Source organism: Macaca thibetana, chromosome 4, assembly GCF_024542745.1.
Source record: "Macaca thibetana thibetana isolate TM-01 chromosome 4, ASM2454274v1, whole genome shotgun sequence".
NCBI classification, from domain to species: domain Eukaryota; kingdom Metazoa; phylum Chordata; class Mammalia; order Primates; family Cercopithecidae; genus Macaca; species Macaca thibetana.
Genome location: NC_065581.1, coordinates 17,047,469 through 17,061,134, shown reverse-complemented (window position 1 = coordinate 17,061,134; position 13,666 = coordinate 17,047,469). Strand labels below are relative to the sequence as shown.

The following is a 13,666-nucleotide window of genomic DNA, read 5'->3' as shown; positions in this document are numbered from 1 at the left end:
GATGTGCACTCTATGGGAGAACTAATGCACCATCACTGCACCTCAAACAACCTAGATCTCCACAGTCACATGTAAGGGAAATTTCATTAGGCTTTTAAGTCCATTTGTTCCACAATATAAAAACACTGGGCAATATATTTAAAATAGAAGTGCAACAGGCACATTGGCTATGATAAACAGAAATTTGTTTTACAGGCAGTTTCTTAGGGTTGCTCTATTCTAAATAGTGAAATACACCTACTTGTGTATTTAGCATAAAGAAGCTAAAGGAAGTAAGACTCCACTTTTTTTTTTCATCCATTCCATTTTATCATAGCTCACCTGCATTTCAACTTTCCACCATAATCTTGGCACCTTGATATCCTCCTACTTCCTGCACTCCTTTTAGAAATGGAACAGTGAAAGCTTATTAGCTTACTATTGGATTTGGAAGATCCAGTGGATTGCTCTCTGGTAATCTTTTGGGGCTCACAAAATGGTCTCCCATTGGGATTTCTGCATTCTCTTCTGAGTCTCACAGTTGAAGCTGAGTATAACTATCAGGCCATGGTGGGCACAGTGGCTCCTGCCTATAATCCCAGCATGTTGGAAGGCTAAAGCAGGAGGATCACTTGAGACCAGGAGTTTAAGACCAGCCCGGGCAACATAGTGAGAACCTGTCTCTACAAAATTTTTAAAAGTTAGCCCAGCATGGTGGCATGCACCTGTAGTCCTAGCTACTCGGGAGGCTGAAGTGGGAGGATCACTTGAATCCAGGAGTTTGAGGATATAGTGAACTGTGATTGTACCACTGTACTCCAGCCTGGGTGACAGAGCAAGACTCTGTCTCTAAAACAAAAACAAAACCGAAACCTAGGTGGGCATATAATTTGATATCCAAAATGGGACACTTTTGAAAATGTCATTGGTGATTACTTGAGGTAATATACTTGAGGAATATTCCTTCAGTGTGTAAATTAGGGCCATCCTAGACAAAAAGGGACACATGTCATCCTCATCATCACCAAACTAGAATGCATTGAGAAGCTCAATCAGGAGGGCAATGGGCACTGAAACTTTGGGTGAGGAGTGGTGACAGGTGCCATGATGTTTGCCCAGGTAAAGAGATGGAGACAAGGCGCCGTGACCACTTGGTGAACTGTGTGCACTGGGTGTGTAGTAGAATGGGACAGCCTCTGTAAGCCTGTGCTTTATGGCTCATGGATATACAGATTCCTACAGAACAGCACAGCACAATCAAGGTTGTGTGTGTGTTGGAGGTGACAGTGTCTCTGTTTGTGGTGTGAGTGTCTGCAGGTGAGGGTGTGTGGCAGAAGCGACTTTTGTCAAAGTCCCCTTCTTTTTGCTCACTTTCTGGATATTGCTCTATTTTTACAGTGATGCTGAGTTTCACAGAGTTGGCCCACTGCCCACCTTTCTTAAGTAGGCATAAAATCTGCATTCCTTCTACTTTTTCTTCCTGAGTCCTAACAGTTTATGAAGTTACACCCATGGGTCATGAGCGCATGTGGAGGTGCTGGTTAGATATCTCTGCTTGAGAGAACGGACAAAATCAGAGAAGAACAGAGGGCTATGTAAGGCACGAGAAAATAAATGCATAATAGACAGCCAAACAAGCAGAAAGTTCCCAGAAACAATCTTACCTTAATATACAGCAATTCTGCCCTCAACTCTTCCCCTCCGTACCTTGCTCATTAGTCTCCGCTCTGCACACACCTGATGTTCTTTCATTTATTAACTAAATGTAGTTACTGAGTCCTTGCTGTGTGCCATTCTACATGCTGGAGATAGAGTGTTGAACAAGACAGGCAGGCTGTATACCTTCACAGCAGTGGAGGCAGACAATAAACACACTAAAGTTGAGATGATGTCACAGAGCATGGTGTGCTTTGTAACTGTAGAAGCTTAATTAACACTTACTGAGTGCTTACTCTGTCAGATGTTGATTTACATGATCTGTGTCTGTTATTCACATAATCCTCCCAGCAGTTTTATGCTACAAGTGAAAATATTATCATCTCCATTTTATAGATGAGAAAACTGAGGCACAGAAAGAAGGATTAGGTCACTTTCCAAGGTCACACTGTCAATAAGTGGTAAAAGTGGTAAAACTAAAAGGTAAATACGGATCATCTGATTCTTGAGTCCACATTCTTAACTATTATATCACATGAACTTCTGCACTGCTTGAAGGACAACAGGCCAGCATAAAAGTAGAAAGTGCAAGGTGCTAAGAGGCTGTGTCTGGGATGAAGAGCTTGCTTTAAATAGGGTGAAGAAGGAAGATCTCTCTGAGGAGGAGGCATTTGAGTTGAAACCTAAGTAATGGGAAGTTGTTGAACATGCAGAGATCTGAGGGTAGAATTTTCCAGGCAGTGCAATCGGCTAGTTCAAGGATGCTAAGGCAGAAAGAACCTGAATTGTTTGAGGGACAGAAAGAGGGCAAATGGGGTGGTCATGATCTTTGTGAAAAAGGGATCCAAATTTAAAAGAGAAAATTCTGGTTTACTATCTTATCAGTTTCTTCATCTATATAAAGGGATGCCATGTTTCTTCAGCAACTATTTGGTTATTCAGTGGAATCGTTCTTACAGGCAAGTCAGGATAAATGCTTGATTCTTTCCCCCTTGCAATTATTATCTTTATTAAAGCTCACATTGTTCCATATTTGACCTTACCCACTTGTTATAGAATAAAAAGAGATCATGGTAGCCATTATTATAATCACTGTTATTAACAACACATCCATAGTAAATAAAGCCTGGCCAGCTTGCCTTTTTTCATAAGAACATGCCCCTGTTCTAGTCAATGCTTAATCAGAAAGGCACAGTGTAGTGAGCCCAACAGCCATGTAATTTAAAGTTATCACATCTGTCTTGTAAGGTAACTATTCTTGTCATCATGTAGATGAGGAAATGAAGGCTCTCCAAGGTTGAATAATATTACCAAAGTCAAATATCTAATGTAAGTAATACGACCGCAATTTTATTTTTTATTTCTTTGAGACAGGGTCTCACTCTGTCACCCAGGCTGGAGTGCAGTGGCATGATCACGGCTCACTGCAGCCTCAATTTCCCAAGTTCAGATGATTCTCCTGCCTTAGCCTACCGAGTAGCTGGGACTACAGGTGCACCACCATGCTCAGCTAATTTTTGTATTTTTTGCAGAGATGGGAGTCTCACTATGTTGCCCAGGCTAAGATTGCCATTTTAACTCAGTTTTGTCTTGCTTCTCGCTTCAAAGAAACTTATGTTTCTTCTACACCATTCCTCTTTGCAAACTCATCCGGAGCAGGCAGGGAGCAATGGTTTTATCTGTATTATAGTGTCGCCTGCAGATGCAGACACTGTGATAAATCATTTTTAGATGGAGAATCTGATGATCATGATGATAATACTGGAATGATGATGATAAAGTAGAACAAAGTGAATTGGAGAAATGAATTGCTTCAGCCATGTTCCTGTCCTCAGGTGTTCAGCTGCTTCTGATAAAAGCGCAATCTTCCACTGCTCTTAACGCTGTGTAGGCTTGGCCTGAGAGAATCAAGAATAAAGCTGATTGCAAACTTGGTGCATAACAGAGAAAATAAAGACATCATTTACTGACTGATTTGGACTAAGAAAAGATGTATTTACTTGCAGTTTATTATGTTGAATGTGACAGGCATACATTTGTGCTTTTTATTGAATGATGACTTACTACATACAGGAATTGGTGCAATTTGTAATGCAGATTATGTTTTTAAACAAAAAAGGGTGCAAATACACTGATGGCTGTCACATGACTCGCTCTGCACTTCTCAAAAAGTGGCTGGAGCGTGGGCGGAACGACAAATATACCCTAGATGCACAAATGTAATTTCCAAAGAAGATGATTCTGGGCAGCTTCCAATTCAGTCGGGCAGATTTAGACAGAAGAAATCCATGGCTAAGAAAAGCTAAGTATCCTAAAATAGCAGGAATTGGAGTAGGATCATGTGAATCACTCCCATTAACTGCTGAGATGCCTCCAGACAGAGCAAGAAGAGCCACAGCTAAAATCAGGATGTGGCGTGAAAGCGTCCATGTTGGATCTCTGTAAGATTCCCAAAGTTAAATACCTGGGAATCCCATTTTCCTTCTAATGATGGGAGGTGGGAGCACAGGAAAAACGGAGGAATCTCCATTCTATGTGAAATGCAATGGAATGAGGGCTTGGCTCACAGCTGATTTTCTGAGTAATGAGTTTGGTGACCTCACCAGCTTCTAGGCATTGGGCCAGATCTTGTCTCGTGATTGCACATTTGTACAATTCCTCGAGGATGCAGATTTGGGTTTTCCACTTGAAGTGGGTTTGTGAATTTACGAGTGGGCAGGATTCAGTCTATTTTCCCTGATAATCAACCATCATATTTGTTTCCCTCAAAACATAATTGCATTTAAAACATCCTAGTTTCTTTGAAATGAAGGCAAATTTTATTAATTGCTTTTCTTCATCTGACTGTTTGGGCTTTACAGCTCACTTCCTCCAGTGATCCAGCCATTAAGGAGTGTTCATTCATGCTAACAGCTTCCATTTAAACTGCTTCTGAGTAATATTAGTGGGAATGGATGATTAAAGGGGCAACCCATGCAAAGATTTGAAAATAAATAGAAACATTTTTATTCCGAGGCTTTTATTTGCCTTGGAGGAAGGCAAAGCTGGGCATGACATAATTTTCAAATTATGTTTTACGGCTTTCTCATCATTTCAAATATGAGTCTCTTTTGTTTAACGGAGATGTCGTGGCCTGGGAAAAATATCTCAGAATGGTTTCTTCTCTTACGATCTTGGCGCTTCACAATTATTAATAATTATTCTATGGAGATTTTGACTCTGACCTCCCCCAGTTGGGAATTTACTATAGGCAACTTTCACTCCTAATGATCTGTTATTTCTTTGATTTTTATTTCTTTGAGACAGGGTCTCACTCCCTACCCCTTAGCTCACACCTGTTGCAAAGCCCTGGCTCTTGTGCAAGAGCCCCCCAGTGCATTTCAAAGAAAGGCTCAGCTTGCCAGCTCTTCTCAAAAGTTACCACAGATCGCGATTCCATTTAAGGCCTGGGCGCAGCGTCGGAGGCTAGAACAACTCTGCGTCTACACTGCAAATCCCTGCCCAGAGAATTCATGCTGCAAGCAGCGCACAGCAGCGGGCCGGTGCCTGTTTTACACGGTGGTGAGGCGGCGGGTCTATTTTTAGGCAGCCGATGGTACATTTGCCTTCCACAGATCTGCTTTCCCCCCTCTGATTACAAAAAGAGGGCCTGCGTCTGTGCAAATGAAAATCAATGGGTGAACCAAGGAGTGCCAGCGCGCTGTGAGCCCTTTTTGTTCCTCAAAGGCTCCAAGACCCTGTGCGCCGATGCCCCGCCTTGCCTCAGAAACTGCTATTTGGACGCAGAGGTGTTTTGACCAAGGGCATTTGGTCTTTTGTTTTGTTTTGTTTTGTTTCATATTCCAGGCAGGACATGAAATAGGAAAAAGAGGAATGGAAATTGCCATTTCCACCCTCCCCACAACTTTCCTGCCATGAGCACTCGCAGGCATGGCCATGTACCTCCAGATCCCTGTAGGACAAGCCCGGGGGCTGCGTGGGTGGGGGCAGCGGTAAGGAGAAAGAAGCGGGAAGAGAGGCACCCACTTGTCCTCAAGTAGAAGCAAACGAGTGGCATCAGGATCCTTTCCATTCTCCTCCTGAACCACTGCCAGCTTAGGTGAACTTTCCTAGGACCAGTACTAGTGTCTGTGGGGAAGGGACTGCTGTAATAAAGTGCCACAGATGAGGGCTAAACAGGAGAAATGGATCTCTCACAGTTCTGCAGGCTGCAAGTCTGAGATGAAGGATCATCTGGGCTGGTTGCTTCTGAGGGCTGCGAGGGAGAATCTGTCCCAGGCTTCGCCCCTGCTTCTGGTGGCTTGCCTTCAGTCTTTGGCGTTCCTTGGCTTGTAGAAGCATCACCCCAACTATCTGCCTTCATCTCCACTTGGAGGTCTCCGTGTGTGGATGTGTCTGTGTCCAAATTTCCTCTTTTTATAAGGACACCAGTCATGTTGGATTAGGCCTGTCTTAATGACCTCATTCTAACTTGATAACCTCTATAAAGGTCATCAGAATGTGACCTTTTCCAAACAAAGTCACATTTGGAGGTTCTGGGGATTAGGACTTCAGCATATCTGTTTTGAGAGGACACAATTCAACCCATAACAGAACCCATGTTGAATTTCTTTTATAAATTCTATCATCTGTGCAAGTGCAACCTCTAGCACATTGGTCATGATGCTCTTCCCAAATTCGCAGCTGCTGCTGGTGACCTGGGGTGGGATGATGGGTGCTCTTGGCATTCTTTGAACCTGGCATGCCACAGAAGAGTGAGAAGTTTTCCTTGCCTCTGGCTTTATCTTTTCCACACTTCTCTCTGAAGAGAAAAGACAATACTGAGGCTATTAACTTGGCACTCGTGTCAAGGATCAAGGGAAGGTAGGTTTATTCAGCCAACGCTTGCTGTAAAGACCCACAGTAGCTGGCTGGCCCTGAAGGCAGAGCCCTCTGCTCCTACATAGGCAGAGGCAAATTGTACTGGCAGCTTCCCCTTCTCCCCAGATCTGCCACTCACACCTGTGCATCCTCCTTCTACCTGCACACCAGAAAGGGTGGGGGAGTCGGCACTGTTGTGGGTGTCCCAGATCAGAACTCACTTCCTGAGTCTCAGGTTTGCAAGTGGTATTGTTTCTTACCTGCTGGACTCTGCATCTGGCCATCCTGCCCACTGGGCCAGCTCTCCAAGCTATCTGGATCAATAGGGACTGCCTGATTCTTTATGTATATTTTTTTCTCAGGAATTTGATTTCTTGATTATCATAGTTATAACCAGATCCTACCTGGCAAGCAGGCTCTGGGGCTTGACCCCATCCATACTGAGCATTTCAATGTCCCCTCCTAGAATCTTTCCGTTTACCAGAGAGCCAATAGGTCAATGGATGTGGAAAGAAATTGTTGTCTTGCTTTCCTCACAGGCTCATTGGCTGGAACAAAGGCTTGCTGTGACCTGTATGATGTTTCACAAACATTACGTGCTACTATAATTAGATAGAGCTGATGACATAATATGCAATATAAACAGAACACTATATATTCTTGTCAACGTGTGGTTCTCAGGATAGCCCAGTGCATTATTCAGGGTTCTTCAGAGAAATTGAACCAATAGGATGTATATGTAGTAGATGGATATAAGGGGAGATTTATTATAGTAATTGGCTCATGAGATTATGGAGACTGAGAAGTCCTGTAATCTGCTGTCTGTAAGCTGTAGAACCAGGAAAACTGGTGGTATAATTTTATCTGAATCCGAAGGCCTGTGAACTGGGGTAGCCAATGGTGTAATTGCCTGTTGAGTCTGCAGGCCCAAGATCTACAATAGGAGCTCAGATGTTTGAGGGCAGGAGGAGATGGATGTCCAGGCTGAAGGAGAGAGTATTTGCCCTTCCTCCACCTTTTCGTTTTGTGTGAGCCCTCTGTGGACTGGAGGATGCTGCCCACAGCCATCATCACTTAGTGAGTGATCTTTATTCAGTCTGTTGATTTAAGTGCTAATCTCTTCTGGAAGCATCATCACAAACAACCCAGAAATCATGTTTTACCAGCTCTCTGGACATCCCTTAGTCCAGTCAAGGTGACACACAAAATTAATCATCATGCCCAGTAAGCTATTGGTCATTTCCATTTCCAAATGAAGAGGTGAAGATAAGAATTGAAGTGAAGGTGCAGAGTTAGTAAGGGATCCAAAGTTAAGATTTTGGATTTAAAATTAGCATTCTTTCCAATGTTCCAGAAGGGATGATCACAAAAATGTACTGCTCAGATCTCCTGCTGTCATTAGTATACACCACCAATGGCCACGACTGCTGTGCTCCAAGTCTATCTCCGTGTTCATGCCCAGGCCACATTTCCCCCCAGGTGCTACAGCCAGTGATTTTTCTGGCTCCCCAGGGTCCCGATGCAGCCTTTTCCTGAGAAGGGTCAGTCTCCTCTTTCTGACATTAGCTTGAGGACTCCACAGTCGCTGGATGGGGACTTTCTTGGAACTCTGCTGCAGTCTGAGATTCTCCCTGCCCCACCATTCCTCCTCTTTTTTACAAGGGTCTTCCTGCATTGTGTTCTAAATACTGTCCCCACCTCTATGGACTCTCTCCTCTATTTCTGTCACAGGCATTTACCCCAATAAATCTCTTGCAAGGCTAATTCTGTCTTGTTATCTGCTTCTCGGAGGATCCAAACTGATGCACTAGGCTTCCCCTTTCTCCCTGTAAAATGATGACTGCTAATGTCAATTCATTATTTGTGTAATATTTTTATGTACTCAATGTTTTTAAGGATTGGATGGGTGAGAGGAAGGAGAAAGAGAGCAAAGAAGGAAAGAAGCAAAAGGGAGGAATATGAAACAATTACATGCTGTAGTCTTTGCTTCTAAGACAAGACAATTGCACATGAATGAAACGTAAGGGAGACACAATATAGCTATATGATAAAGTGGCAACTTATGTGTAGAAGACTGTAGGAATGAGTGGAGATATATAATAAGAGACCTGGAGTTTTTAAGAAAGATAAGTCCCCAAGGAGATGGGTGAATGCCAGTAATTGGGCTTTGAAAGATGGGTAGGCCTGGGCTCAGTGGCTCACGCCTGTAATCCCAGCACTTTGGGAGGCTGAGGTGGGCAGATCACCTGAGGTCAGGAGTTTGAGACCAGCCTGGTTAACATGGCAAAACCCTGTCTCTACTAAAAATATAAAAAAATTAGCTGGGCATGGTGGTGGGTGCCTGTAGTCCCAGCTACTCGGGAGGCTGAGGCAGGAGAATTGCTTGAAACTGGAAGTTGGAGGTTGTAGCGAGCAGAGATTGTACCACTGCACTCCAGCCTGGGTGACAGAGTGGGGCTCAATCTCAAAAATAAATAAATAAATAAATAAAGATGAGGATCTTTATAACTACCAGGTAGGTGGGGTGGCATTTCAGGTGAGGGAAACAACATTGCAGGTAGAATAAATATGTCCCTTTCTATCTGTCTTAGACCGTTCAGGCTGTTATAGCAGAAAACCATAAATTGAGTGGCTTATAAACAACAGAAATTTATTTTTCATAGTTCTGGGGACTGAGAAGCCCAAGGTCAAGGCATTGCAGATTCAGTGACTGGTGAGGGCCCACTTCTGGTTCATAGACTGCTGCCTTCTTATTGTGTTATCACATAGTGGAAAGGGCTGAGGGAGCTCTCCAGAGCTTTTAAAAGGGCACTAATTCCATGTATAAAGACCTAATTACCTAACAAAGGCCCCACTTCCTAAGATCATCACATTAGGGATTAGGATTTCAATATGTGAATTTTGGAGGGACAACAACATTCAGTCCCTGGCATACAAAATACCTGGAAAATAGGGAGATGCACTATAGGGCTTTAGGCATTCTGAGATTAATAGACCAATTTGTGCCTCAGGTATCTCACATGTAACATGGCAGGTAATAATACTATTTCACAGAATTTTTAATGTGGATTAAAGAATTAAGATGTTTTAAAGCATTTAGAACAGTTCCTATAGCAGGGGAAGTGCAATTTAAGTGTCTATTAAATAAATAACTGGAAATAAGTTTAAATCTGGGAGGCAGAGAGAAGGAGTTTGAGGTGAAGAATGGAAAAAGCCAGAAAACAATGCAAGGAAATGCATTCTGGCAGGAAATGTAGCAGGAAATGAGAGTCACTTATTCGCAGAGGAGAAATAACATGATAGGGATGGCTTTAGAAAAGATTTTTTCTGGTACTGATATGAGGTAGAAATTAGAAATGGGAAACCTGAGACAAAGAAGACCACACCTCAACAAATATTTATTCTATCTTAAGAGCATATATACATGTATCAAGGGAATGAATAAAAGAGGAGAATTAAATATGATCCCAGACTTTAAAATGTGGATTATTGAAAGGATGTTAGTGTCATTAATAAAGACAGAAAAGAGAGGAGATGCTTGCTTGTTTGGGGAAAGAAGACAAAATTTTTGGATAGGATTGGATGGGGAAAGAGATCTGAAGTGACAGAGTTTACTGAGTAATTGAAGATATGGAACTGAAGACAAAGGAAGATTTCAGGATCCAGAGTTTGGATTCACTGGCATTAGCTACTGAGATAAACCAAGAGGGGAAAAGCTCATGACTTAGCCATGAAACAGCACTGCCATGCTGACCAGAGCAAATTCCCCAAAACTAGTTCTAGTTTACTGTCTACTGAAGGCAAAATAGTTCAATGACTCACAGACTAGTGATCACTGTGATACCTTTGTTAACATGTAAAAAACCCTGCAAGTATTGAAACAACTGAGAGCTCATTTAGTTTTAAAAGTATTCAATCTTACTAGGAATAGAGGTGAACTTCCTCAATTTGATAAAGATTATCCACAGAAAATCTACACCCAACACTATTCTTGACAGTGAGAAACTAGAAGCTTTCTCGCTAAGATCAAGAATAAGACAAGGATGTCCCCTCTCACCATTCCTTTTCAACATCATACTGGAAGTTCTAGCAATACAGTAAGACAAAAAAGGAAATAAAAGGTGTACTGATTGGGAAGAATAAATAAAACTTTTTCTATAGATGACATGACTGTCTACAGAGAAAATGCAAAAGAATCAATAGAAAACTTCTGGCACTAATAAGCAAATATAGCAAGATTGCAGGATACCAGGTTGGTATATGAAAATCAGTCACTTTCTATATTAGTCCATTTGCGTTGCTATAAAGGAATACCTGAGGCTGGGTAATTTATAAAGAAAAGAGGCTTATTTTGACTTATGGTTCTGCAGGCTGTATAAGAAGCATGGTGCTGGCACCTGCTCCTGGTGAAGCCTCAGAAAGCTTCCAATCATGGTAGATGGCAAAAGGGGGAGCCAGTATGTCACATGATGAGAGAGGGTGTGAGGTGGGGGAGGTTTCAGGCTCTTTTAAACAACCAGATGTCCTGTGAATTCATAGAGTGAGAACTCACTCATTACCACAAGGACAGAACCAAGGCATTCATGAGCAATCCACCCCCCTAAACCAAACGCTTTCCACTAGGCTCACCTCCAACATTGGAGGTCACATTTCAACATGAGATTTGAAGGGGAAAAAACATACAAACCATATCATTCAGCACATGCCCCCCAAATCTCATGTTCTTCTCTCATTGTAAATACAATTATTCCTTCCCAATAGTCCCCCAAAGTTCTAACTCATTCAAACTCAGCATCAACTCAATCAAAAGTCCAAAGTCTTGTCTGAGACCCAAGGTAGGTTCCATCTACCTATGAGCCTGTAAGATAAACAAACAAACAAACAAAAACCCACAAGCTATTTGCTTCCAAGATACAATGCTGGTACAGACAATGGGTAAAAATTCCCATACCAAAAGGGGGTAATCAGCCAAAAGAAAGGGGCAATGGGCTCCACACAAGTCTGAAACCCAGCAGGGCAGTCATTAAACCTTAAAACTCCAAAATAATCTCCTTTGACCCCATGTCTTGCATCCTGGGCACACTGATTAAAGGAGTGGGATCCCAAGGCTTTGGGCAGCTCTGCCCCTGTGGCTTTGCAGGGTGTAGCCCCATGGCTGCTCTCATGTATTGGAGTTGAGTGTCTGCAGCTTTTCCAGGCTCAATATGTAAGCTACTGGTAGTGCTACCCTTCTGGAGTCTGGAGGGTGGCAGCCCCTTTTCCACAGATCCACTAGGCAGTGTGCTCGTGGGGACTCTGTGTGGGGCCTTCAACACCATATTTCCCCTTGGCACTGCCCTAGTAGAGTCTGCGAGTGTTCCACCCCTGCAGCAGCCTTCTGCTGGGCACCCAGGTTTTCTGATACATCTTCTGAAATCTATGGAGAAGCTGACAAGCCTTCATTATTGCATTCTGTGCACCTAAAGACTTAACAACACATGGAAGCTAGCAAGGCTTACGGCTTGTGCCCTCTGGAGCAGTAGTTTGAGATGCAGCTGGTGCCCTTTGAATTCTGGCTGCAGCCAGGGTGGCTAGGATGCAAGAAACATTGTCCCAAGTGGTGCAGGGCAGCAGGCCCCTGGGTCTGGCCCCCCAAGCCTTCTTTCCTCTAGGCCTCTGGGCCTGTGATGAGAGGAGCAACCTCAAAGACTTCTGAAATGCCTTTGAGGCATTTTTCTTATTGTTTTGGCTATTGGCATCTGGCTCCCTTTCAGTTATGCAAATCTCACTAGAAAGAAAGCCAGCTTGTATTTCTCTCCTAAAAACACTATTTCCTTCTTTACCACATGACCAGGCTGCAAATTTTCCAAACTTTTACTCTCTGCTTTCCTTTTAATTATAAGTTCCAACTTTAAGTCATTTCTTTGCTCCTGTATCTGATTACAGGCTGTTAAAAGCAGCCATGCCACATCTTGAATGCTTCGCTGCTTACAAATTTCTTCTGCCAGATACCCTGGCCCATTACTCCTAAGTTCAAACTTCTGCAAATCCCTAGGACATGGACACAGTGCAGCCAAATTCTTTGCTAAGGTGTGTCAAGGACAACCTTTGCTCTAGTTCCCAATAAATTCCTCATTTCCATCTGAGACCTTGTCAACTTGGCATTCACTGTCCAAATTTCTATCAGCATTTTGGCCACAGCCATTTGATAAGTCTCCAAGAAGTTCCAAACTTTCCCGTATCTTCCTATCTTTTTCTGATCCCTTCAAACTCTTTCAACCTCTGCCCATTACCCAGTTCCAAAGCTGGTACATTTTCAGGTATCTTTACAGCAACACCCCTCTCCTAAGTGCCAGTTTTATGTGTTAGTTCATTTGCATTGCTATAAAGAAATACCTGAGGCTGGGTAATTTATAAAGAAGGGGTTTACTTTGGGTCATGGTCCTACAGGGTGTAGGAGAAGCATGTGCCAGCATCTGCTCTTTTTTTTTTTTTTTTTTTTTGAGACGGAGTCTCGCTGTGTGGCCCAGGCTGGAGTGCAGTGGCCCGATCTCGGCTCACTGCAAGCTCCACCTCCCAGGTTCACGCCATTCTCCCGCCTCAGCCTCCGAGTAGCTGGGACTACAGGCACCCACCACCATGCCCGGCTAGTTTTTTGTATTTTTAGTAGAGACGGGGTTTCACCGTGTTAGCCAGGATGGTCTCGATCTCCTGACCTCGTGATCCACCCACCTCGGCCTCCCAAAGTGCTGGGATTACAGGCTTGAGCCACCGCGCCCGGCCAGCATCTGCTCTTGATGAGGCCTCAGGAAGCTTTCAATCATTGCAGAAGGCAAACAGGGGAGCCGGCATATCATATGGTGAGAGAGGAAGCAAGAAAGGGGAGGTGCCAGGCTCTCTTACAGAACCAGATCTCGTGTGAATTCGTAGAGTGAGAACTCACTTATGACAGCGAGGACAGCACCAAGCTGTTCATTTGGATCCACCCCCATCACTCAAACACCCACCTCCCACTAGGCTCACTTCCAACATTGGAGGTCATGTTTCAGCATGAGATTTGGAGGGGACAAAACATCCAACCATATCACTTTCCCATATGCCAACAGTGAACACATGGAATTTGAAATTAAAAATACAATATTATTTATATTAGCATCCCCCAAAATGAAATACTTAGGGATAAATCAAAATA

General features: G+C 43.3%; 1 protein-coding gene across 1 annotated transcript in view; it reads right to left on the bottom strand.

The window, feature by feature from the left end:
• Nucleotides 1-11,094, bottom strand: part of STMND1 (stathmin domain containing 1) — a 104,917-nt gene extending 93,823 nt beyond the window's left edge. The window contains exon 1 of the mRNA XM_050788045.1: nucleotides 11,091-11,094. The gene's annotated coding sequence lies outside the window, so the exon portion shown is untranslated. The remainder of the gene's footprint in view (nucleotides 1-11,090) is intronic.
• Nucleotides 11,095-13,666: the final 2,572 nt, after the last annotated feature.